General features: G+C 47.0%; 1 protein-coding gene across 1 annotated transcript in view; it reads right to left on the minus strand.

The window, feature by feature from the left end:
- LOC128845599 (monocyte chemotactic protein 1B-like) overlaps positions 1 to 27,724 on the minus strand; it is an 88,145-nt gene extending 60,421 nt beyond the window's left edge. The window contains exons 1-2 of the mRNA XM_054044433.1: positions 27,688 to 27,724; positions 3,229 to 3,408 (exon numbers count right to left, since the gene is read on the minus strand). The gene's annotated coding sequence lies outside the window, so the exon portion shown is untranslated. The remainder of the gene's footprint in view (positions 1 to 3,228; positions 3,409 to 27,687) is intronic.
- Between the last annotated feature and the right edge of the window lie 207 nt (positions 27,725 to 27,931).

Below are 27,931 nucleotides of genomic sequence, written 5' to 3' on the forward strand. Positions count from 1 at the left end.
GATGGCAATGTCATTAACATGGCAGGTCAGCTATGTTTAATATGTCATCATAATACGTGTGTAGAAACAAAGATATTCACTATATTGGATCAGACCAGTGATCCATCCAGTCCAGTATCCTGTCTCTGATGATGGCCAGTACAAGAGATGTCAGATGAAGGTGTAAAAATACCTGTAATGGAATAGCTTGTCTCTAAGGAACCTTTTTTTCTTACCTCAGACATGGGTCATCTTATGCCCTGAAGCAGGCGGACATCATAATCTTATACATATGCATCCTGTGTCATGCAATTCTGGATGTTCTTATTATCCATACAGACGAATAACCCTTTTCTGAATCGTTCTAAGCTCTTGGACACAATAATATATGGAGATATACCTATCTCACAGAGCTGGAAGGGACCCGTGAAAGGTCATTGAGTCCAGCCCCCTGCCTTCACTAGCAGGACCAAGTACTGATTTTGCCCCAGATCCCTAAGTGGCCCCCTCAAGGATTGAACCCACAACCCTGGAGTTTAAGTAGGCTAATGCTCAAACCATTGAGCTATAGCCCTCCCTGCTCAGACAATAGTGACAGTATTAATTATGCATTGTGTATTCTCATTTATCTCCCAGGTTTTCCACTGTCATATCTAAGCATCAGTGTATTTGCTCAGTGTTAATCTCTATCCCTATTTTAAAGCAGCCAAGCACCCTAGTTTCTGTTTTGAAACTGCAGTTATACAGGTCATTAAGCTGCCTGCAATGACTCCATCCTAACCCTTTGCCTTTAGAGGATCCTGCCAGTCCAGGTGTAGAGAAACTTAGATTACCTTTGCCAACGGGCATTATTGGAGCCTTCTCTATGTAAAATTTCATCTGACATTGCCCTGCCAAACCATCAAGATGTTTAAGTCCATCTGGAATTTCTAACAATCATCCACAGCTTTCGCTAACTGAAACAAATTACTGTAATGAGCAAAATTCCCCAGCTCACTGTCTATTTCCTTCTCCAGATAACGACTGCATGGAGTGAATACCACCAAGCAGACCCTGGATTGTTGATTCGTGGGGCTGTGCACCATTAACCTCTCTTTGTTCTGAGAGAGCAGTGCAGAAGGCTGCTGAACTATAAGGTGGAAGAATTACAGGGGTCTCCTGTCTGTGGTCTGGTAGCTTGCTGGTTTTCCTGGGGGGGCGGGGCCAAGAAAGCCTCTCTGCTTCTAATCTGTCCAATTGGGTGTAGAGGGGTAAGTGGGAGGGACCAGGTGGGAAAGGGATGTCAGCTACATGTGGGCTCGTAGGTGCTCGGCTGCTCTCAGGATTTGGCCCTCTGTCAGTTGGTTGCCTGGCTGTAATTCCTGGGATCACTCTCAGTTCAGTTTTGAAGACGGATATAAGCACCTGTTAGCGAAAGGTTGCTACAATTTGATTTTGTTCAGCGTCGTTCATGCGAACTATAGCTCAAAGTGCAGCCGAACAATACTGTCTCCGAGCTATGTGTGTGAATAATATCGTTCCGGAGAATAGAGATTTCGGCAGAGATGGAGTTCAGAGGGTGGTGCCTCTCCTGCCTCAGAAGTCTCACTCTCCATTTCACCAGGATGGTTCTAGGCTTGGCATTGCCGGGGTTACAGAGGGTTGGAAAAGTGAATCTCATCATTCCTCTACAGGGGGAGCCAATGGGCTGGAAGGAGACTAACAGGCTACTTGGTGGGGGACAGAACGGGGCTTGGAGCAGCAACTTGGCTTCCATAAAAAACAAGAGATGTTCCTTCCTGCTCATCTCTTGCCACTTCTCTTCTCCTAGCCCAGATTCTTAAAGGCAGCGATCAGAGGAGTTCTGCCTGCCCTATGCAGGAGAGCTGTAGGTTCCCAGCCCGGCAAGCACTCTACACACAGGGCTGAGGCCAGGCGAGATGCAATAGAAACAGAGAAGTAGTCATTTCCCTGACATGATGAGGGCCCACCAGGAGCTGTTGATAGAGAGGATAGGGCAAGCACACCCTTCCCTCCAGTTTCAATAAGCTGTTCCCCTAATGGTCTGGGTTAGCTCCTCTGAGCAGTCTGGCCTCCTTATATAGGCAGGATGTGCCTGGGCCTCCTCATGCACACAGCAATGAAACTGAGCCCTTCGCTGTAACTCAACTTGCTATTCTGCCTCAATTTGTGTTTGCCCAGGTCCTGTGTCTACGGCACCTGGGCTACATGTCTTCCTGAGCATCGTACACCATGTGCCATAGGTTCTTGTCAGGAGTCTCTCTGGGACCCTGGGGAAACTGGCTGTTCCCTGACCCTGGTTGGAAATTATCTTCCAGCGGTAACTCAAGCCCAGCATGGTGTGGGGGGCCCAGAATTTCTGATTGATCCATACCACATTTCACTTTAATCCATCCTGGGCAAAAGGCTCAATTGATCAATATTCAGCTACTTGCCTTTCAGGCACTAAAAGTTGTTTTAGTGCTTGTTGACCAAGACGTGAGGCCCATGGAATTTTTTGCTGCTGGATTTGGATAGTAAGCTGTGTTTGTCACATCCCCACAGCAGTGATATAATATGCATGGAGGAGGGGGGTGTAGGCTTGACCAGGATGCAGCAGTTGGTGTTATTTCAATACTTGGCTCACCATTAAATTGCAATGCTTTAAGCTGTCCTTTGGCTGATCCGATACCTCACTGTTTTGTTAGGCTGTCATTAGACACCCTGGCATTTCCTCATTCATCAATGACCTGTGTTCCAACAACCTAGCTATGAAAGAGGCTCCACACTCACCTGCAGGATCATTCCTGAAAGCCTGGCTACTTGTAAGAAGACCTCTCCCAAGTGCAAGTGGACATCCTGTCCCTACCCCAGCACACCCACACAGCCTTTGCAGGAGCTGCAGGAGCTACCACTGGCAGGCACGAAGAGCAATAGAGCTGTACGCCAACCATCAAAGTGTGTTATCTGTCTCCCTGCATAGCCAACCCACGGGCAATGTGTCTGTTGCAGCAGTCAGCTACAAGAAGTGGTCCTTTAGTTCAAGCTGCAGAGGCTCATTTTTTAGCTCAGGAGGTCCCTCGTTCAGTTCACCGTGTTGGATGAGATAACGCAAGTCACGCTTCTTCAAGGCAGGCCTGCCTATCCCACTCTGAGAGACAAGGTGGGTGAGGTCATATCGTGTATGGAACCAACTTCTGTTGGCAAGAGAGACAAGCATTTGAGCTGACACAGAGCTCTTCTCCTGAGTCAGGAACACACAATCTTTACCTGGTGCTGTGAGCAAGCCGTGCGCTTAGCTCCGAGTCAACATTTTCAGAGATGCCCAGCCTGCAATGCCATGGCAGGTAGCTTGCAGCTCAGGCTGAGGTGCACCACCATTGCTGTGTCACGCATTCTTCAGCTTTGCTCGAGTCCTTGGGCATTTCTACATGGTGCCATCTTCACAGGCTGTAGGATATTTAAGCAATAATGGTCAACGAGGGGGGATGTTTCCTGGCAGACAACGACCAGCTAGGTGAGGTCAAATGCCTGTAGCCATCTATGAAGTGCCCAAGTAACTGCCTCATGCCCACCCTAGCATGTCTTATTGTTATTATTAGGGTCTCATCACTTAATTTAACAACACTTAACTAGTTGTTATATTTTGGACACATCCCTTCCACCTCACCCCACTTCCACCTAAGCATTCCTCCCCACCCTGAGTCACATCACCCTTCCACCTCCAAAAACCTGTTCCCCCAGCCATTCGTCTCCCACCCCTTCACATCACCCCTCTCCCCCCATGACATTCTCTCTCACCTCCAGATGCACACTCCCCTCCCCAAGCTACTCCATCACCTTAAAACAACCATCTTACACCCACACAGCCACCCTAGTCACCTTCCCCTCCTCCTTCCACTCCTCTATGACACATCGCCTCAAAACCACGACCTCCGTTCACCTCGTCACACGTCCCCTTATTTCCCATGGCTCAGGGACAGATCCACCATCTGACTCCCCCATAATTGCCAATCCCTCCCTCCTGCCACCAGGGCTCCCACCCCAATCATGACAATCTTAAGAAAAGTGTCCTGGTTTGGTGGAATTCAAAATCTGTTCACTTTTAGCTGTTAAAATGTCTTTCACTTTCCTGAGTACTAAAAATGCCTGTGGAGTTTAATCACACACACAGAGAGAGAAGCAAAGGCATAAAAGGCAGAGCAGAGTGCATTTAAGCCACGTCTACACTTAGAGCTGGACTCCTTGGACATGTACTCAGGGTGGCTAGCTTGTGCCACTGTTCACTACTGCTTGTAATACAGTACAATTGAATACACTACTATTTTTAGCGTGCTAGCTTTGATGAGAACTAATGCAAGATTTACATGAGCTGAGAATCACAGTCCTAGCTCCAAGTGTAGACATAGCCTTAAGAGGATTTGGTAAATAGTGTAGGCACAAAAATTTGACCTGCCTTCAAACTATTAATATCTTTTGCAGAACAACCCACAGATTGTAAGTATCTGTAGATGCTGAGGTGAAAACTGGCAGGTACAGAGCACAGAGGAGAGACTGTGCAGCCAATGTAGAGAAAGAGACACTTTCTACTCCAGTGTCCCTAATAGGAGGAATTCCCTCCAGTTATCAGGAATCTTAAAAGAAGAGTGATCACCAAAAAGTTATTAGAAAAAACAGTGCCTGACCCTGGGAGATAGGAGAAAGATGCCAAACATGGCATCATGCCTCCAGATCAGGAGTGGGCACTAATGACAAAAGGGGCTCAAACCCCAGACACAGTGTGTAAGCTATCCTGGGTGGGTTGTACCTGTCCTCGACAGATACCCCAGGGGTCTGTCTTTTCCTTACCCTTTGCCTACACTTGTATAGCTTGTGCTGCCAATAAAGTCTCATTGAATTAAAGTAAATGGAAATGGACTGTGTTTTTTCATATCTAGCTTCCTCTTGCTGAACAGCCACACATGGCCTCTGGCTCCCTGTCACATAGAAATCAGTGTGCATGCCTTGACATGGACTCGCCCCCATTAAGGCAACAGGACCTTGCATTGGTTTTGCTCAGTCAAGGCAACTATCCAGTCAGTAGAGGGAGCTCCAGTTAATTTCTTTCTCCAAATGAAAAGGACAAACCAAAAGTAGGGTCACATTGTTCTTTTCAAGCTTCTAAGGAATCACAAAGAATCAAGTGTATGAATCCTTCAGCTACTATCTAGGCTGGGATTTTCAAAGGAGCCTGACTGAGGGAACGAGGCACCCAATTCCCATGTGGGATTTGGGCTGCCAATTCATGTAATGTATGTCTACATTGCAAACCCACTGGGCTGAGCCCGAGCTCCATGAGCCTGAGTCAATTGACCCAGGCTCTGAGACTTGGCACCGCAGGATTTTCTGTGCAGTGTAGACATACCCTTAGCCTCCTTCGAATATTCCAGCCTGAGTGTAGCGATCTCAGAAACCTGACCATGTAGAAATAGCCCCTTACTCCACATATCTGGTGCCTAGATTGGAGGCTCCTCAGAGCTTTGCCTGCCCTGGTACAGCTTGATCTTTACCCGATGCTGTAAACTGCCTCCAATCACAGTTTTGTGGGTCAGTTTTGCCTTCCCACTTTCAGATATCATCAGCCTCTCCATGAGTCCCTGTGCCGCTTCAAGTCACATTGGCACACGGTACTGACCAAACATGGGCTCATTATCTAGCTTTGTATACTGCCCCCATCACCACAAGCAGCTGAGCACCTCAGGAGTTTTTATAACCAAGTGAAGTAAGTTTCTCTCTTTGCTTGTAGTTGGGAGAAATTCTTGTTCTGGTTAGAGGGTGTGAGGAGTTTTATCCCCCTTTTAACTGGGAAAAAATTATGGAGGGGAAGCTAAGTGGAAGAAAAGAGCTTTGCATTTAGTTCTGAAAGCCCTGAAGTTTTATCTCCACCCTTATCCCTCACTCAGAATAGTGCCCTAGTGAAAGTTCCATCTCCTGCACTCACAGGGCTCCCCCTAGTGGTCCACCACGTCATTGTTACCATGGAATGGTGCTGTTATGGGAGTGGGGGGAGGGGTTGGGCGGTCATGGTTAGGAAGGGAGTGGTGATCTCACAGCTATCTAAGGTCAGACCCCTGACGGGTTTTGAATATTAATGTAATGTATAGAAAGTGGGTAGTATCCCTTTAAATAATTTGGGAGCCCTCTAGCCCGATATTCTGTTGCTGAAGCCATGAGAACCTAATGGAGCAGCAATGTAACTAAGCCTTGTGTGTTCTACATAGTAAACGAGGCTATCTGGAACCCAGCTGCATCCATTTGGTTATCGCATATCCTTACTGTTGTGTAAAGAGTAAAGACACAACAATGAGGGAAAAGACCTTGGATTTCACTGTGCTCAAAGGGGAGCCAGTGCAGAGAGCAGAGCCCTAGCGTGATATACTCCAACTAGCCCAGAGGAGCCGCATAATACAGCTGTGGGAAAGGGGGCTGAATTCTGTTCTGGTTTGTGGTCGGGTCAAGCCTCAGTGCTGCCATTCAGAAACAATCAAATAAACAGCTTTTGACTCAAACAGAGCCCATTAGAGGGGGAATCTTTGAGAGAGAATAGATCTGGGACTTCATCATTCCATTTTTACAGAGTCCTTTTTCCATTTCTTCCACCAATTGACCCCCATGCAACCCAAATGACTCTGCGGGTATAACTGAGAGCAGAGTTTAGATCTACAACTGAGCTTCAACAGTGTCCCTTTTAACAGTGATCAGACGACGTTTATTAAAGTTACAGTGTAATCTGTAGCAATGAGCTATCATCAGGAAGTTCAGTTTGGTTCAGAGGTGCATCCAAAGCCTGAATGCTTATGCAAACCTCTTTGATTCTGAAATCTCATAATAGCTGGACAGTCTTGGGCTGTCTGCTTTCAGCCAAGCTGAAATTGCTCTAAGAACAGCTTTCTGCAGCTTTTTGCTAGTGTTTCGCAAAAGAGTTACCAAGCTTTCTTTGAATAGCACATATGAGAAGAGGCTGTACTTGACTTTGTCCTAAGCAACACACAGGTGTTGGTTCAGGGCCACTGGCAAACAGCAGCAAAATCTAAATAAGGAATGATAACCTCATGGTTTGTACTGTTTGTTCGACGTTGAATGGGGTCATACAGGTGCATCGGAGAGTAGAATTTGGCCCTCATGTTTTAGGGTATTTTGCTATGTTCTTAACTATGCTGTACAATCCCCTGAATGCTTCACTTTAATAACAAAAATATTGTTAAATTGGGGGGAGGGAGGCTGATTCTTCTTTCACGCTAGTTTTACTTTGATGTAACTCCACTGACTTCTGTGACATTTCTGCTGATTTACACTCATGTGACTTAGATCACAAGCGGGGCCATTCTATTTTTTCTGGTTGTCAACTAGTTGATGTTGCAAGCCTATTTCACGTGGCCAATCAGAAATGATTGTTGTAGTTACATTATGGTAAGGAATGTTGACCAAACTCTTGCAAGAAAACTGGGGCTCTCTCCTTTTGTTTGGGACAGGTAACAAGGGAGGGTGCAGGAACTCCTGGCTACGGATAAGGAGAGAGACTGTGGGTAGGGTGACCAGACAGCAAGTGTGAAAAATCAGGACAGGGAGTGGGGGGTAATAGGAGCCAATATAAGAAAAAGACCCAAAAATCGGGACTGTCCCTATAAAATCGGGACATCTGGTCACCTTAACTGTGGGGTTGGTTCCAAATTGCTGTGACAGGGAAATTGGAACGTATAAGGAGGACACAGTGAGTGGCAGGACTGTAGGGTAACAAACCCCAAATTCACCCCTGCCCCTCTAACATGAACTTCTCACACCTGTCAGATACCCCAGATTCTGCTGGTTAGAGATAATAACTTCCACTTTTGACCCCTCTACATTCCTATGGGCTAAATTATAGCTTTGCCGCAAGCCCTGTGTGACGGGGTAGCATGTAGCTGCCCAGGGAAGGATTTGTGCACCAAAGGCTTCCTCTACACTGCATGCTTCTTTCAGTGGTGTGTAGAGTAGATACTCCGCTGGCCACCCTAACACGGGGTTAAGTAGCAGTGTAGACAGCGAGACATGGTGAATAGAGCACAGACTGGGGGTGCGGGTATGTATCTGAATACGTACCTTACAAATATGACTCTCTACTCACCCAAGCCGTGCCTCCCCATGTGCACGGCTAGTTTTAGCCATGTAGTGTCCCACTGCCTCCCAACTGCTGGAGCCTTTCCCGGCTGCAGGAAAAGACTCCAGCAGTGGGGAAAGACTCTAGCAGGGGGAAGGCATCCAGGAAAGACTCCAGCAGCAGGGGACGGCTCTGGCAGCGAGGAGGCAGAGGGTAAAGACTCGGGCAGCTCCCCATCGCTGGAGCCTTCCCCACTGCAGGGAAAGACTCTGGTAGGGGGAAGGCATCAGAGAAAGGCTCAGGCAGCAGGGGGAGACCCTGGCAGGGAAGAGACAGAAGGGGAACACTGCAGTGTGGACGCAGCTTGCTTTTCACTGCTACCTATAGCTAGACATACCCTATCCACTGCAGAAAGAAGCATGCAGTGTAGACGTAGGAGGTACAAGCCCTCCCTGCACTGAGGGGGTAATTATTTGTGCTAGCCTGTGCCAGCAGCACATGAGACACCCCTGGTCAGCTGCACTGGCTGTAGGGTGACCAGATGTCCCGATTTTATAGGGACAGTCCCAATATTTGAGGCTTTTTCTTATATAGAAGCTTATTACCCCCCACCCCCATCCTGATTTTTCACACTTGCTGTCTGGTCACCAAGTGGTCACTAACTGGCTGGCCCATTGTGGGATAGAGCCAGGGCTCTGCTGACTACCTGCCCACCCACCACTCACCTGCTCCAGGGCAGAGTAGTGAGTGCAAAGTGTCCCCACTTACTCTTGACCATCTGGGTCCTAGGTCCAGGTAGCCCGTGAGCAGCAGATCTAACTTCTCTTCACACCCCCACATGGCTATGCAAACCAAGGCACAATCTAGCCCTAGGTGTTTTGCCCAGTCCAATTCTAAATGATCCAAAGTGATGGGGCGTCTACCACTTCCTTTTGGAGACAATTGCACTGCTCAGTTATTGCAGCGATGGGTGTGGAGGAGCTACATAGTTTAATATAACTAGACAGATCTCCTGGTCAGGAATGTTCCTGTTACATTCCGCCTACATTTTCCTTGGCTCACTTTCATCCCATCGCTCCTAGCTATGCCCCTTGTACCATTCTGAATAAGGCCTCACCCTCCTTGTCCCATCTTAGTTGTCATCATTTAACAGAGCCATGCAGATTTCTTCTTTTTCATTTTTCCTCATCAATCAATCTCCACAGATTGATTGCTTGCCTTTTCCACACTGGGAGCCACCGTTATTTCCCCAGCTTGGCATTTTTTTTTTTTTTTGCACTTTATGATGAATCTCCACATTAATGTTTTCAACAGAGGAAACCCATACATATTTTAGTGACTCAGTCAGCAGTTTCCAGCAAGCGCATACATGACCTCTGCAGTTACTAATGCTGAAGTGCTGCATACATTCCAGCCGCTGAGATCGGAGCCGGCACTGCTGGGAGGGCTGAAATAAAGGAGAGACAGCCCCCTGTGCTAATAGGAGTCACTTACAGGGGGTTACTCTCACCAGGGGAAAGAAGGAAATAACAGGTGAACAGAACAAGATCACTTCCTTTAAGAAAATTCAGTAAGGAAATGGCTATTTACGCCAGCTACTGGGTAAATTCCAATTTAAGTAATTACATTCTGCACACCTAAAGTCAGCCTGAAGTTTCTTTTGGCTATCATCTAATGGAGTGTGCTAGGGGTGAAGAGCGAGGAACGCCTGAATTCTAATCCCAGTCCTGCAACTAATTTGCTATGTGGCCTTGGGCAAGTTACTTAAAACTTCCAGTCAAGGATCAGGGAGAGCCCGACTCTGGTAGGCTCTATACAGTGCCTAGCACAATGAGGCATTGATCCTTGACTGGAGTTCCTAGGTGCTACTGCAATACAGATCATAGTACCGTATTTTCCGGCGTATAAGACGACTGGGCATATAAGACGACCCCCAACTTTTCCAGTTAAAATATAGAGTTTGGGATATACTCGCCGTATAAGACTACCCCTCTTCCAACGCACACCAAAAAAAATTTTAAAAAACATCAGATTTGATTTCAATATGGTAATTTTAATTCAAATGCTTATGACATGCAGGTACTTAGCAGGAAAACTGTCACTTATAAACATAAGGCTGTTTGTCATCAAACATGTAAACATAAAACAGTGCAAGTGGATTAAACTTTTCCTAATTCACTCTAAAGCTGAAAGGAAGGATAAGACAATAAACCCCTGGGAGCTGCCATGCTGTTTGTTTTCTAAGCTGTCAACCAAACTGGAACTGATGATGATAGGAGGAAGATAACAAACAAGAGAGAGAGAGCAAGTGCTGGGCAAATCCCTGGCGAGTTAGCAACGCCCATCATAACTGCAAGCTACGGTATTTTTACAGGTTTTGCTGGCGTGACAGTTTCCCTTTAAAAGCCTTCAAAATCCTCCTGTTCGTCATCTGATATCATAAGTACATCAATGATATCTTGTGATACATTTGTAAGGCAGTCATCGTATGGATCGAATTCCATATCAGATGGTGTGGTCTCAGCTTCGGCTTCCTCTTCATCTTGCCACAAGTAGTCGTCCTCCATACCATCTAATGAATTTGATATGCCACACTTCTTGAAAGACTTGATTACTGTTTCTGCATCAATATCATTCCAGGCTTTTATGACAAACTTGCACAAAACATCCAACTGTGGAGCACGCATGTTTCCTCCTTTTGTGAATGACTTTTCGCCGCTAACCATCCATTCATTCCACTGTTCTTGAATGCGATCTTTAAATGGCTTGTTTAGGCACACATCCAGTGGCTGTACCAACGATGTCAATCCTGCAGGAATAACTGCCGCATCTGTGTTTAGTCTTGCAAGCATTTGCTTGGTGCTGGGAGTTAAATGAGCCCTGAACATATCCCACACCAGTAGACTACATTTTTGAATAAGTCCACCTGGTCGCCTGCTCCATACATTATCAAGCCATAGCTTTACCCCTTCTTCATCCATCCAGCCTTTTTCATTCACATGTACAAAACAACCAACAGGGAACTTGAATTTCGGCATTGTTTTTCTTTTAAAAATAATCATTGGTCTCAGTTTGGCGCCATCAGCTGTGCATCCTAGTACCACTGTAAAACTGGACTTCTCATGTCCTGTTGTTTTAATTAAAATTGTTTTTTCACCTTTTTGATGGACAGTTTTATTTCCAACCATATCAAAATTCATTGGAATTTCATCCATATTTCCAATACTACTTAACGCATAGCCATGTTTAGTGCGCTGTTGTATTACTTATCGATGGAAACTATTTACTTTGCTATCAAGATCTGCAGGTTATTTTGGGGCAATTTTCATCTTTTGCCTCAGTACCATATTATGCCTTCCCATGAATCTAGTACACCAGGATACAGTGGCCTTAAATCTGTTGCTGTGATCTGGGTTAGATTTGGCCCACTGAAGTGCAAACAAATGTATTTTATTTCGTGTCACTACATAACCGTTTTGGCGATGCTCATTCACCATGTCTGCTACATGTTTTTCGAGTTCTGGCCAATGTGGAGTGCCTCTTCTTAATGCACACTTACCCCTTGGCATACTCTTTAATGCTTTTTCATTTGTTTTCCAGTCCCGAACCATCTTTTCTGTTACTCCATATTGTCTTGCAGCAGCACAGTTATTATGTTCCATGGCAAAGTTTACAACTTTAAGTTTGAAACTGGCTTCATATTTCTTTCTTCTTGCTGGTGGAGCCATGATGGGGTTTTGACTGTTGGACATTTGTATACTGTACTGTATGTACTGGTGCTATACTGTATGAACAGGTACAGATACTGGTGCTGTACTGTATGTGGTACCCAGTATACAACAACCAGCCAATCACGGCAAGCGATGTACCTTACCGGCGATTGGCTGGTTGTTGTATACAAAGCCTGCTTGGATTGGTCAGCTCTCCCTGCCTGCCCAGCCCTCCCTGTCTCCAAGACTATCAGAGTGGTAGCGCAAACACGCCTCTTTCACCCGTCTGGCCCGCCCTTGTATCCTATTACCTCCTTCTCTGCCTCTCAGATCTCGCACATGCGCGCCTGCGCCGCTTCACTGCAGTCCTCAGGAGCGAGATCTGAGAGGCAGAGAAGGAGGTACGGTAATAGGATACAAGGGCGGGCCAGACGGGTGAAAGAGGCGTGTTTTTCTGGGCACAGCGCCGCTCTATCTCTTTTTTCCATACCCCGGGCGTCCCGGACGCCTGCAGCTTGCTCCGCCCTTCACTTACACCTTCCCGGTGAGGCGCCCCCTCACCTCGTCATCGGGCGGGGATGCGGCCGCGGCCGTTTTTGAGCTCCCCCCCACCATATGCGGCGACCGCAGATTCTCCAGTCCGGCTCGGAAGTTTCAGCACCCGCCCTATAAGACGACACCCGGCGTATAAGACGACCCCCGACTTTTGAGAAGATTTTCCTGGGTTAAAAAGTAGTCTTATACGCCAGAAAATACAGTAATTAACCAAACAGCATCAGTTTCTCCTTCTGTAAAATGGGACACAGTAGTTGTTTGTTTACATTCTAGGACTGTTGGGAGGATTATTATGACTTAACCGGAGAAAGGGAGGTCTTGTGATCAAGGCAGTGGATTGAGACTCAGATGATGTGGGTTCATTTTTTGACCCCGCTACAAATTTCCTGTGGGAAGTTGGGTAAATCAATTCATCTCTCTGTTCCTCATCTGTAAAACAGAACTAATAACAGTTCCATTGTCCCAACCTGTATCTGCCTTGTCTCTTTAGGCTGTAAGCTCTTAGGAGCAGGGACTATGTCTTACTAAGCATATGGGCGGCTCACAGCACAATGGGGCTCTGGTCTCAGCTAGCGTCTCTAGGTACTGCCATAATACACAGTCAGAATTCACCCCAGTTAATATTTGCATAAGGATCTGAAAATGGTACATGCTAATTATTGTTATTATCCTGCATCTTCACTTCACTGCCTGTTCCAAATTGTGGGCTTGGGTTGCTACGCACTGTTAAGCAGCAACTGTGCTCTGTCCCAGAGTTGGCTGCATTTACTGGAGGGTGAAATTAGCCTTTCATGTAGACTGTAGGAAGCTTTGGGATCCTTCTGGCTGAGAGGTGCTGCAGAAATGTAAATTGTTAATAACAGAGGTGAATGCAAAGCTTACGGCAACGACTCCCACTGTGCAGTCGGTGCTCTCATGTCTTTTGTAAGCATCACTGGGGAGGCTGTTGCTCGGCAGCTTTCTGCCTCCAATATCTGCTTTTTCCAGCAAAACCTTAGTGCAGCATTCAGAGCATAAATCCTGGCAGAGTGCAAAAGGACATCTGCATCCCTGAATTCAGCTGTCAAGAAGCTTCACTAGCATCCAGCCCCAGCAGTGGAAATGGCAATTAAGGACCCTGGGCACGTCACCACTAAACTGAGCACTAGCCTAGAGGATCTTGATAAATGTGGTATGGCTGAAGCGATGTGTGTGAATCACAGGACAGCTGGTTTCCACTGAGTAATAAATCCCTGCACAGAAAACTCTAAACTGAGAGGTAAAGTTGCTAGACTGTATCTTACTGACACAAACCCTAAAAACCAAAGAAATGTGCAGCAGAGTCATTCTACACCCCCACCTACATTCCACTCATCAGTCGCCCTTCTGCTCTCAGATCCCCACCCTCACAAGCCCTTAAACTCAGGCCTGTTTGGGGGTTCTATGTACAGATATCCGACAAATGGTCATTGTTTTCAACTTGTTTCCCTGCCCCCCCCCCTTTTCTTTTTATTAACACCTTTCTCTTTTTGTTTCTTTTTTCCTCCCCTTTTGGGTTGGGATGGGTGGAAGAAAGGAGGGGAAAATGGAAAAACCAAAAACCTGTAACTTGACCTTGCTAAAATTGAGCAAAAAGTGCTACCCTGCATCTACGCTGGCAAAGCGGTTGAGTTTAGATCAGGCTTAGCTAGTTTGCCAAGCCCACTTCAGAACTCAACCACCTTTCCCGAAGTAATCAAAGCCTAAATTGTTAAAGAGTTTGGGAGGCAATTTCCCAGTTTTTTTTAAGAAGTACGGCTCCAGGCTGGTGGTTATTCACATTAATAGCTCTCGTGGTCAATATGTATCATCCCTTTGCTACCTGCAGAGCCCTGATTTCTTCCATGGCCCCTGGGGAGCTGTACTCCTTCCCTGTGTCCCACCATACAACAGACTGGCCCCATGCTTCCCACCCTGCACAGCCCTGTTCCCCCCTCCACCCCCCGCTGCTGTACCTCAGTATATCTTCTATATCCCTATTACATTCAGCTCTTAACTATTCATGTGTCTCAATCTTCATACAGATTAAAATTGTGCTGGTAAATAGAAACACGGCCAGTTCAGGGTCATGGCTGCCAGAAGAGAGGCATCTGAAGCAAGAGTGTAAAGGCATGATCACAAGACAGAGATGAAAACAAAAGACAAGGGGGGAACCAAATAAACAAACAGGTACAATACGGGGCCCAAGTGAGGAAGTGAAATTGTTGTCTGTAGTGTTTGCGAGTGAGGGCGTTGGTTCTGTACTGACTCAAGGGGAAGAGTGCCACCCGCTGATCGCAAGCAATGCTGCCTGTGGCATCCCAACCTCACAGAACAGGACACTAGAAAAGCCCTGTTAGCTCACCCATTAGCACAGCCACACGCAGTCTGGCCCAGTACTGTGGTTGGCAAAAGAGCTGCATTCTATTCTGCTCCAAACCTGTGGTGTGAGTGAGGTGAGTCACTTCCTTTCTACGCCTTGGTTTCCCTCTTACTTTTGATCATTTTATCTACGTAGGCTGTAAGCTCATTAAGGTGTGGACTCTTTTACTTTATGATTGACCACTGCCTCACACAAAAGGCCTTGATCTTGGTTGAGGCTTCTAGGTGCTACTGGAACATGACTAATAATCTTCAGCCAGCCCATTGCCTTGGAAGCCAATGCAGGATTGTTCCCTACACTTCTTAGTGTTTAGACCTGTTTAAATGTAAAATTTCCAAGAGATGGGACTACCACCATGTATTCCACACCTAAATACATGTAATTGTCTAGAAATCTTCCCTGGTATTAAGAACATAAGAACTTCCATACTGGGTCAGACCCAATGATCCATCTAGCCCAGTATCCTGTCTCTGACAGTGGCCAGTACCAGAGCTTCAGGGGGAGTATACAGTGTGACACTGGCAGACCAGGTGCCAGCTCATGGCAAGGCCCGTAAGTCCCAACTGAACACTGATGAATGCATAGCTGGAAACCAGTCTGGCACGCCTGTGCGTTAGTATTGTGAAAATTTATAAAAATGTGTTTACTGATTATGAAATGCTTGTAGGATGCTGCATGCATTCATCTCACAATGTCTGTGACCCACGTTATGAGATTATATTAAATGTTTGCTCTGAAACTGCAACACACACACACAGTCAGGAGAGACGCATTACTAAGTGTGAAATACTAGTTTTCCACAAGAGGTGTCATTTCCTGCCCAACAAAAGAAGGCCCATAGACACTAGAAAAGCCATTGTGTAACATCAGTGGCCAAAAGACTTTGGTGATTGTTCCCCCCATTTGGTGATTGTTCCCCATGAAGAGGAGACGTTTGCAGCTGGACCCATCCGATCAGCTTGAACTCTGGGGGAAATGAATAAAAATCCCTGATGAGAAGGAACTGTAGATCTCTAGGCATTATATTATACAGGCATCCTCAGCCTAAATTTTCCCTAACTTAATTTCATCACAGTCTTCCCAGCTATAGGCCTCATGTACCACACTACGGCTACTGCTACACTTGGAGCTAGCGGTGTGATTCCCAGCTCACACTGACATACTCACGCTAGCTCTCCTCAAGCTCATGTGCTACAAATAGCAGTGTAACCATGGTAACATGGGTGGCAGCAAGCAGTGGCGCAGGATCGCCGCCCCAAGTATGTACTCATGGGATTCAGGCAGGTTTGTGTGCAAGCCACCACTCAGCATTGACCATGTGACCACAGCCACGCTCCTATTTTTAATAGGCTAACTCAATGAGGTCTAGCACAAGTCTGTCCCCTCAGGCAGAGAATCGTACCCGGAGCTCCTAGTGTAGACATAGTCTCAATAATTCCTTTCCCTTCCTGAGCTAATCCCATTCAGATACTTGTAGACTGTTGTCATGTCCCTCCTTAGCTGTCATTTATCCAAGCACACACAGTTAGCTCTTGTAATCATTCCTCTTAAATCAAACCTTCCATCCTCCTGATTACTTTTCTTGCTCGCCTCTGAACTCCTTCCAGGTTGTCAATAGCTTTCTGGTCACGTGGTGCCCAGAACAAAATGCAATATTCCCTCATTAGCATTCTAAGAATGTCCTGGCCAGATGAATAGCTCTGTCATAACTTGCTGCCAGATGACTGTGTTGAAAAGTTCACCTTTTTAAAACGCCATCAGATTAAATCATATTAATATGGTTCCTCTCATAGTGTCACAGCAGCCATGCGTTTCAGTCCAGGTGTACATGGGGAGGAGAAAGGCGCCCGAAGGCATCAGTTGCTAGTGATATGGGAACTTTCTACAGGTGCTGAAAAGAGCCGGAGCACTTCCAGCATCTCACTTGATAGAATTCTGCCCACGGAGTGCTGGTATCGTGGTGTCATCATGCCTCATTCAGACACCCATCTTCTGCAGCACCATAGCCCCGTAGCAGAGCTAGCCAGTTTTAAATATTCACCACTACTATGGGGTGCCATTTGTCGCTCATGGAGTTGAACAGCAAATGTGCGGGCATTCCTTCCCTTCCTGGCACTTCACCGTGAGAGCAAATGGCTTTCCATCAAGCAATAATGAGTGGAGACTGGAGAATGGCTGGCCAGCAACTAGCTTCATAAGCCATTTCTCTGGTTGTGGAGGGTATGAATACGCAGAGATGGAAAATCAACAACTGATTATGGTTAAGACATTTCTATTATGGCAGCACCCAAAGGTCCCAGTCATGATTGGGGTTGCATTGTGCTAGGCAATGTGCAAACACACATAAACGTGCTAGTGATGTTCGCATAACACCCACTATGCTTGCATCCCACATAGCAGAGAAGAACTATTATGGGACAGAAAAACTACTCCAAATAGGCTATAGCCATTGTTGTCTGCAGTATTGTTGTAGCCGTGCCGGTCTCAGGATATTAGAGAGACAAGATGGTAATATCGCTCTCAGCAACAGAAGCTGGTCCAGTAAAAGATATTACCTCACCCACCTGGTCTCTTTTTAGCCATTGTGTTATTTGTAGAAAATAGGTAGTGCATCCAGTGCAGTCCAAGTATATTTATTTACATTTATAAGCACACACCAAAAAGGGCATCTCTCCATACACTCTCGGCACCCTTGACATCATTTAGAAATATCCACATGAAAAGTAACACTCCACCATGCAGTGCAGCAGTGCCATTCAAAGTAACCTATAAGTAGCAGAGCACTCACATCAAAAACTAAAACCACCCTCCCTTTCCGAGAGTTTGCCGGTGTGTTTTTAACCACAGTCGAGAGTTAATTAAATCTTCTTGGCTTTATCTGGGAGCGTGCAAGCAGCAGGATGGATGAATTTCAGTGCAGAACATTTTATCATTTGCAATTTATTTGTTTCAGCGGTAGCTCATGTATCAAGTGGTTGAGGCAAAACACATGTCAAAGAAGAAGAATGGGCCACTGGTTAGTGTGAGTCTGAGATTTTGGAGACCTAGGTTCAGTTCCCTGCATTGCCACAGGCTTCCTTGAGCTCTCATCACAGGATTGCTCTGTGCCTCAGTTTCCCACATGGCTAATGGCACTTCCCTTCTTGACAGGAAGTATTGTGAGAAGAAGTGAATCAAAGACTATGGAGTGCTCAGATGCGGTAGTAATGGGATTGTCATAGAAGTACCTAAGATAGATCCAGTTCTGTCAATTTAGTATGCTCCAGCTAAATTGGCAAATATTGTATTGGAGAAGGCTATCATGTTCCACGTGACACAGAAGTTTTAGTTGATATGGTAGAAGTGAAAGGGTTGATATTTACGAGCATTGTGCTCTGTTAAGAGGCCCAACATACTAAGTAAGATTTATGTGCACAGACAAGATACTCACCTCCCTCCGAAGAACAGTGGGAACAATGCTTTTGGGTCAGATTTGGCCCTCGTTTACTACAGTGTGAACTCAGAGTAATGCATTCTGGATTTCTACCAATGTCAATGAAAGCAGCTTCTAGCCCTTCAGGAGCTAGGCCATTGAGATATTTTATTGCTACCCCCAGTTTACCATTAGATATTATGCTTGATTCAGCCACTATTAATTTGATTCTGCCTTCAGTTACCCCAAACGAACCTCTAGACTAGCTCCTTTGTATGTAACTGAGACCAGATTTTAAAAATAACAGCCCCTTTGTGCTTGTTCTGTAACTTTAAATTCTCCCTTACACAGATTTTCTGGCATCAAGGACACTTTTTCTTGTATCCAGCATCATAACTAATGGCTGGTGTCAAAAGATTAGTTCAATCAGTATGGCAGAGTGATCATTCAGGTTTCAGTCCCATGCTATTGACATATCCTGCCCCGTTTTGCTTCTAGTTACAGGTGTGGTGTCTAGTTACAGGTGTGATGTTCAGAAGAACTCAGCACCCAACCAAACATTCCCATCAAGAACACTGAGAGCTGCTGGGTGCCTAGGTGCTGCAACTGGGGTACTGGGGGTGCTGCTGCAGCACCCCCACTATACACATTGCTCCAGCGCCCCTGGCTGGGTGTTGCACACTTATAAAAATCTGGCCATTTAATTTAGCTCCTGCACAGGAACTGAGCCATTTTGAAAATCTGGCTCTACATCTTCTAGTAGGGCTAGAGACTGAGCAATAGGGCTGGTCAAAAATGTTCCATCAAAATTGGTTTTTGATGGAGAATTGGGTTGTTGGCTAAATGTTGTTGTTTTTTTTACTGAGAAGTGTCTATTTTCTATGGAAAATTTTCAAGTATTTATCAAAAACTTTGGGGCTTGGGCCAAAAATGTTCAGTTTTTCAGTTAAAAGATTTCCACAGAAGAAAATCAGTTTTCTGACCAGCTCTACTGAGCACTGAAAACAGAGATGACCAACTGGACACTCCCATAATGTGAGAACAGTGCCAGATCCCCAGGTAATCTCTTTCAAACCTCCTGAGTAAAGCCCCACCTATTCCATGAAGCATTCCAGCTATGGCTACACACCATCTTGTTCTGTATCCTACTGAACTGTGTTTTACTGACTTGGGCCTTTAGATTTGTTGCTCTCAAAGGCTAGGATTCTGCTATTCATTCAGCACTTTTTTACCCCTGTACAACACGTGTAGCCATGGAGACACTCTACATGCATGAGAAACGCATGAGAAATCTTTTTGTCATAAGAGCTATCCTGTGGTTGTCAGTTTTGCAGATTATTGAGCGACTAACTGGGCAACATTTAAAAGAAAAACCCTAACCATTGTACTGATATGTGCAGATAAGAATAACACCTGCAGACGTATTATTTTGCTATGACATGTCAGGAAGGCAGGATGGCTGGCTGCTTGAACCACCGGTTTGTTGTGGTGTAGCAGAGTGACAGGAAAACAGATTAGATCAGGGGTTCTCAAACTGGGGGTCAGGACCCCTCAAGGGGTCATGAGGTTATTACATGGGGGGTCGCGAGCTGTCAGCCTCCAGCCCAAACCCCGCTTTGCCTCCAGCATTTGTAATGGTGTTAAATATATTAAAAAAAGTGTTTTTAATTTATAAGGGGGGTCATACTCAGAGGCTTGCTGTGTGAAAGGAGTCACCAGTACAAAAGTTTGAGAACCACTGGATTAGATTGCCCGTTGTTCTGGAGCGATGAGACAATTCCCGTATTCCAAATTCTCTTCTCTCTCGCTAGCATCATCAAATGACTCTGCTGTGGGCTGGAGGGGTTTCTCCTTTCATTGGTGTTAAATGCCTTCGGAGGGCTTTCCTTGCTGGTGTTGTGCTGGCAAGTGCAATTTGACGTGCTGCATTGCTGCGCTACGCTGTGCATTGCAATATGGGGAGCAGCGCATGTCAGCTGACGGGTGCTAAAGACTGCAGTGCAAACTGTCTAGCGGCTGCCTAAGGTACCTTGTGCTAGTGCTGCAGCCCTTTGCGCTCACAAACTTCTTGTCTGCACTTTGATGCCTATGAGCTATGTTAAGCAAACTTTTTTCCTGTTTGGGGTCTCCTCCTGCAACCAATTCCTTTCGTATTTATTATATGTCTCCAGACTGATGTCTCTCAAAGGACACCCTTTTCTTAAATCCACCGAGAGCATCTCATAACTGTTGTGTTTTTCCTTCTACTATTGCAGAATGACAGGTTTCAGAGTAGCAGCCGTGTTAGTCTGTATCCGCAAAAAGAAGAACAGGAGTACTTGTGGCACCTTAGAGACTAACAAATTTATTAGAGCATAAGCTTTCGTGGACTTTCGATGCATCCGAAGAAGTGGGCTGTAGTCCACGAAAGCTTATGCTCTAATAAATTTGTTAGTCTCTAAGGTGCCACAAGTACTCCTGTTCTTCTTATTGCAGAATGCTATTCGGTACCTCTATCGCAAAGGATCGCAAAGCACTTTACAAATGTGAATTCCTCCCCGCAGCCCCCTCTCCCCAGGAACCAGGTCAGATATTGTCCTGCCCCGTGGCAGAGCGAGGCACAGAAAGACTAATGGCTTGTCTACACTAGAAGCACTACAGTGGCGCAGCTGCGCCGATGCAGCACATCTGGTGAAGGCTCAGTATGCCGACGGCGCTTAGGCCAGTGTGACTTACGTCGCTCGGGGAGGTGGCTAATTCACACCCCTGAGCCACGACATAAGAGGTAGTGTGACCAAGCCCTAAGAGTCACTGCACCAGAGGTTGTGCTGCCAGGGCTGTGATCTGAGCTGCAGAGGGCTGGCACTCTGCCCTGGCACAGCATGGCTCATGTGCAAGGTGAACACAGGGCCCACCAGAGGCAGTGAAAGGAGGCAATAAATCTGCAGTTGTGCCCCTGGCATCAGTGCCCTCAGTGCTGATATTCTACTGCCCCTGCTAGAGTGAGGCTGCCCCTCTTGACCTATATCCAGCAAGCAGAATAGTAGTAGTACAACCGAGGGAGAAGGAACAGCAACAGACCTAGACACAACCCCACATCCGCGGTCTTCCTGGTTCACTAGGCAGTCGTGTGGGGAGAGTCATTCCCTGTGCCAAAGATCCTGTGCATGTGAGATAAGACCAGGGATGTCCGGGGGGGAGGGGTAAATGGGTCAATTTGCCCCAGGCCCCACAGGGGCCCCGCAAGCCCTGGCTGAGGTGCCTTTTTAATTTTTACTCACCTGGCAGCGGTCCGGGTCTTTGGCGGCACTTCGGCAGCGGGTCCTTCAGTGCTGCCGAAGACGCGGAGCAAGTGAAGGACCCGCCGCCGCCGTCGCCAGAGACTCAGAGCGCTGCCCGGTGAGTACAAGCGCCGCAGCGGGTAGCGCCTTTTTTTATGTCCGCTCCCCCGCTTTGCCCCAGGCCCCCTGAACCCTCTGGGTGGCCCTGGATATGACCACCAAATGGTACAGCCATATAAGCAATGGTCTGCTTTGCCTAATGCTCATACACCCCTAAAGCGTAACCATAACTTCAGTCTGTCTCAGTGGGAAACAATGAACCGGAAACCAAGCAAAATGGCAATTTGCCAACTGACATGTCAGCCATGCTCTCAAATACACGTAGTACAGTAAGGCCCCAGGTTGTCTTAGCCGCTACAAAATGTAACACCTTCCACTGAGCAGACTGACACATTATTGCTCGGCTCATGCACACCTCAGCACACAGCACTGGTTACTAGTGTCTATGCACAATCAGCCTTGCATACAACTCAGAAAGCAAGGAGAGCTTTATTTAACCAAAGTGATGCTGCATCTGGAAACAGAAGGGCAATTGCTGATGCCCGGCAGCATTACAGTCTGTTGAATGTATTTATCAAGGTGCTCTGCCATTTATGTTGGGTAAGAAAAATTTTATTGTACACGTGACAAAAAAGCAACAATAACATCAAGCTTAAATGACAGCAGGCGACATGAGCAGTGTCTTTGCTATCTGTTCGGTATATGCCCATGAAGCAAATCATCTGGGCTGGGCACACGGCTGTAGAGAGGAAAATACTTTTTTTTAAATGGCTACTGCTTTCCCTAGCTTTATCTCCTGGAACGTGTGCTACACATAGGTACTAAATCATCAGTTAGATCCACAGTGGACCACATATGTACTACTGGATCACTGTGTTGTTCACAGGTTGCCATTGACCACAAAAGTGAACCACAAAACATACCAGAAAATGATGACCGCAAATTCCCCTGTCTTTACATAAGAAAATTGCCAGCCATGGAAGGATGATCCAGTGGTTAGGGCATTAGCCTACAAGCTGGGAGACTTGGATTCAATTCCTTGCTCTATCACAAACTTCCTGGGTGACCTGGGGCAAGTCACTTAGTGCCAGATTTCCAAAGGGATTAAGCGGCAGATGAGGGCTAGATTCACAAAGGTTCTTAGGCACTGCACCTAGGTGCCATGTTGCCTTGTGGATTTCCCAGGAGCCAGGCTCCCAGTGCATCATCTGGGGAGATTTAGGTGTCTAAGAAAGGGATTCTCAGAAGCCAGGGAGCTGCCTAAGTTAGCCAGGAGTGAAATGCGGAGAAAACAAGTGGGTCTCAGGCTCAGCTCTGCAAAGTCAATTAGGTGCCTAACTCCCATTGATCTGGGCTTTAGCCCTCTCCTCTGACTGATGGGCCAGAGGGAGGCACCTCCCTCTGCTTGGGATTCTCAGCTGCGAACCCTCTTCTGGAGTTAGGTGGAGAGAGGGCAGTGCCCTCTTCTAACCAATAGGCTGAGGGCTGGGGTACTCCCCTGGGCTGTGGGAGATCTGTATTCTAGTTCCTGCTCTGAGGCAGAGTAGAGATTCAGAACTGGCTCTCACACATCCCTGGCGAATGCACTAAGCACTGTTGGGCAGTCTGAGGGCCTGCCTGCCAGAAGTCCCTTGTACTATTTGCAGGTACTGGGACAGGTGGGTCTAGGCCCATCCAAAGCTAGAGGCCAGCAGTCCCTTCTGTGGGGCCCCACCCTGTAGGTACATTCAGAGCACACCTACAGGATTAGGCCCTGCTGGCAAGACAGACAAAGGAACACAAAGTTTGAGGATCCTGCTTCAGGGCCACCAGGGCAATCAGGCTCTGAGGAGCTCATTAGCTGTGGCATGGCATAAGGGTTTAGGCAGTTCTGTGCACACCCATCAGCAGAAACTTATGCCCTCCCCCCCCCCCCCCCCCCGGGTTAGGCAGCAGCTTAGTAGTGGTTTTGAGAATGTCACTGCTGCCTGAATATCGGATTTGGGTGCCTAAAGAGGCAGTTTGGTGCCTAAGTACCTTTGTGAATCTGGCTCTAGTGATATTTTCCCAAAGTGCCTTGGTTCCTAACTCCCATTGATTTAAATTCAAGACACCTATCTGCCTCTGTGCTTAGTTACCTTTTGTACATCTGGCCCATAGTCTTTCTGTGCCTGAGTTCTCCATCTGCGTAATGGGGATCATAGCACTTCCCTACCTCCCAGGGCACTGGGTGGGTAAAAATCTTAAAGATTCTGAGGTGCTCAGGTCCTTTGATGGTAGAGGCCATGTACGTATCACACACACTTTAAAAAATTGCCTAACGGTAAGATGCTGGGCATTAAGTAACAGGTAGGTGCTTAAATTCCCCTAATGAGGCTGGTTATTGGGTTAACAAAACCACAAGAGGCACCATCACATACTCTAGCCCAGGGGTTCTCAGGACAAATTTTTTGGTGGCCTCAGAGTGCAGCTGCTCTCACACTTTTTCCTAAACTAGTTAATTAGCTTTAGGAAAAACAAAGAAATATGCACATACACACGTCCCAATCATTGTAATGTATTTATTGCTAGCGAGGAAGTCTGTTGTGAAAAGTGATATTAACAAACATACAAGTATCACTTTTCACAGCAGACTTACTCAGCCCTGGCAAGCCTAGGGACAAATTAAGCCCCGGATGGGAGGTTGGGGGAGGCAGCAGGGGCCAGGGACAAGGGGATGGGTGGGCGGGGGGTAGCCAGAGCCTGAAGCCCCATGGCCAGGGGACGGGGCCTGGGGATGGAGTCCAAAGCCATGTGGCTGGAGCCTGGGACCTGCTGCTGTGCAGCCGGAGTCAGGGGATGGAGCCCAAAGCCCCATGGCCAGAGCCTTCTTTCCTGCCACCCTCGGGCTGAAGCCCAAAGCGTGAGCCCCACCACCCCTGACAAGGTGGGGAAATCACTGCCTGCCTGCTCCTCCAGCGTTGTGCCCCAGGTGTCTCCAGAGGGGGGCAGGGCCCAACCCCTGCTGGTGGCCCCAGCAACCAACACCAAGACGGTGTATCCAGGAGCAACAGGAAGGGGCGGGGCCGCTACTTCCCACACACACACCCCCAATCACAGTCCAGGAGGCTCTGACCACAAGAAAAGCCCCTGGTAGCCTGATTTGAGAAATGCTGCCGTTCAGCCACCTCTTACAAGTAGTTAAAACCACATTCAGTACAATTAGTGTAAAGAAAAGAAATAGCAACAGCCTCACAAAACAGAAATAACCACATCTGCCATCCTGTGCATAAAATACAGAGAAACACCCCCACCCTTCCTAAAATTCATTTGCAGGCAGCGTTTCCCTCCCCAAAAGCAGAGTAATTATGCACCCATCTATCTACTCATGCCCCTGAAAAGCTTTGAAAACTCCTGTTCAGTGCCTTAAATTAGTGAATGCAAAGTTGCCCAATCAGCAAGACAGCAGGACAGACAGATAAGGGTTGCCATTGCACACTTGCTCAAACACGTATCACTGTGACAGAAAGGAAAATGCCTCTAGAATAGCTAAACACGATACAGCAGCTCCTGATCCAATGGCTCCTTGAGGGGTGATGTGTCAGCGATGTATGACTCATAGGATGCTTCTGGCTATTTTGCCTATATATTCTGTATGACAAAAATAGCATCAAAAGTTATCTGCATATTCATAGCGTGAGAACTCTTCTTATTCCTATACGTTTCCTCGAGCTAACTAGAAGCAGTTATAGTGCAACCAACAGCAGTAATGACATCGAGGAACCCTGCTGCAAAGTCTCTGCTGTTTCTGAAGAATACATATAGGCTGCCATATGGTTCTCCATAGCATTGAGGAGTTTTGTGAAGGAGTGATTCCCCCCATCCCCTCTCCCTATGGTGACCAGATAGCAAGTGTGAAAAACTGGGACAGTGGGTGGGGGGTAATAGGAACCTATATAAAAAAAAGCCCCAAGTATTGGGACTGTCCCTATAAAATTGTATCAGAGGGGTAGCCGTGTTAGTCTGGATCTATAAAAGCAGCAAAGAGTCCTGTGGCACCTTATAGACTAACAGACGTATTGGAGCATAAGCTTTCGTGGGTGAATACTCACTTCGTCATGCATCCAATGAAGTGGGTATTCACCCATGAAAGCTCATGCTCCAATACGTCTGTTAGTCTATAAGGTGCCTCAGGACTCTTTGCTGCCTATAAAATTGGGACATCTGGTCAGCCTACCCCCCCAAGCATTACACTGACATCCTCTGGAACCACTCCAGATCCAGAATGACTAAGAAGACCAGAAGAAGAGCTCTGTGTCAGCTCGAAAGCTTGTCTCTCTCACCCACAGTAGTTGGTCCAATACAAGATATTACCTCACCCACCTTGTCTCTCTAACAAGGCTAACCCTTCCTGTAAAGCAGGCAGTGCATGGAGTTGACTTGATCCCCATCTTCCAATTCCCACGCAAGGCTGCTGTCGCATCAAGGTTACTCTGTCTCTCCCGGTGGAATTTTGGATATGCCCTGGGTCTGGCTGATCCAATGCTCTAATGAATTCACCTCACGTGCCTCAGAGTTGCATCACATTCCCTTCTCTGCCATCTGTGCCACCAAATCGGCACACGTCATGTGAAGCCACTGCATGGCACTGTTGACAGACTTTATACAGCAAAAGACTTAGGGAACATCTACACTGCCCCGCCATTTGGACTATGAGGGTGTGACCCGCAGTGCATACCAAAGTGCTCTGCTGTAACTTGGGACCTTTAAGTTTGCGCCTGCAGTGTCCACGCAAGGGAGTTACAGCACAGCACTTTGGGGCGCACTGCAGTTAATATCCCCGCAGTGCAAATGGCAGGGCAGAGTATACATGCCCTTACTAGATGGAATAATGCCATGCTGAAAACGTAGCATACCATGAGCAATTTCACTAATCCATGCAAATACTTCATTCCGTGGATCGTCACACCATTTTCATTGCAGTTCTTATCAGATTGACCCAAGCCTGTTGCCAATCATACATTTCCCTCACCATAAAACAGCATATTAACTTCATGCAACACACAACATCATTCATATATTGCACTATTTCAGACTGCACAGCTACGGACACATATGAACATGGCAGGTGTGTTATGCATCTAAAAGACTAGACTGGTCCCTGAGAACTGCCATTGTAGTGCAAAAAAGCCACCATACTTTGAAAGGCAGGCTGCCAGGACATCAACCCCTGTGCACAGAGCATGCTTATTAACACATACAGCGTTATTTCTCCATACTGATGAAGGCATCGTTAGCCTCTATTCACTATAAATGGTCACTAGTGACCTTTCCCAAAAGCCTAATTAAAAATCCTCAGTTAGACATTCTTGACAAGCCATTAGACTATGACAATCTGTTCAATGGTTAAAAACACACCTAACAAGCAAGGCAGCATTATTCATAAGAATTTGTCGAAGGACCACACGCTGGATGAAAAGCAGAGTATTACATTCATTAATATCCATGCTCAGGCAACATCCGCATTGCTGAATACTGTATAGATCATGCAAAACATGCAGTCATTGCTGTCCGCACATGAGTGTAACTATTCTTGAACGTTCTCACATACACGAATACAACAAATGACGTTGAGCGTTTCACTGTGAGACAGATGCTAATACCCTTTCTCCCACTGAGTAGTATCTTACTCCATGAGTAGTCCTATTGATCACATTGGCACTACTGAAGTGAGTTACTCAATATGAGTGAGAGTATCAGAATCTGATCTACACATTATTATTAATTATTGGTCTGGTGATAACAGAGTCCCCAGCCCCCTCATGCCAGGCACTGCACAAACCCATCACAAAAAGATGGTCCCTGCCCCCAAGAGCTCACAATCTAAATATAAGATAAGAGACAAGTGGTGAATTCAACAGATGGGGAAAGCACAAAGAAACAGAGAGATGACTCTGAACAGCAGTGGTCACAGCAACCCAGCTGCCTTGCTTGGCTACACACATATTCTGTCTTGCTTAGATTCATAGAAAGAGAACACGCACTGGGCCAACAAGCGGGGGGGGCGGAAGCCGGTACAAATTACCGGGGTCCGGCAGTCCGGAAGGGGACCCGGGGCCTGGCACCCCCCCCCCCCCGTCTCATCGGCCCTGTTTAGCTGGTCCGCCCTTGCTGGGAGGCCCAAAAAATTTTTCACTGGGGCCTGAACCCGCTCTTGGCAGCCCTGAACACGCATATGCAGACCCCATATTTCTATATAGACACAGGGACATAAATACCTATTGCTATCAGAGAACATAGGTTTCCATGCAGATGTAGATATTCATAGGCACCTACGGAGCCTCCCACCAGGGCCGGCTCCAGGCACCAGCCCACCAAGCATGTGCTTGGGGCGGCGCCTGGAGGGGGGCGGCTCGGCGGGGTGCTCCAGCCCGAGAGCGGGGCCGCGACTGGGCTCGCCGCCCTCCCCCTGGCGCTCCAGCTGGTCGGGGAGAGCGGGGCCCTGGCTGGGCTCGCCACCCT

This window comes from Malaclemys terrapin, chromosome 1 (assembly GCF_027887155.1).
Source record: "Malaclemys terrapin pileata isolate rMalTer1 chromosome 1, rMalTer1.hap1, whole genome shotgun sequence".
Taxonomy (NCBI): Eukaryota; Metazoa; Chordata; order Testudines; family Emydidae; genus Malaclemys; species Malaclemys terrapin.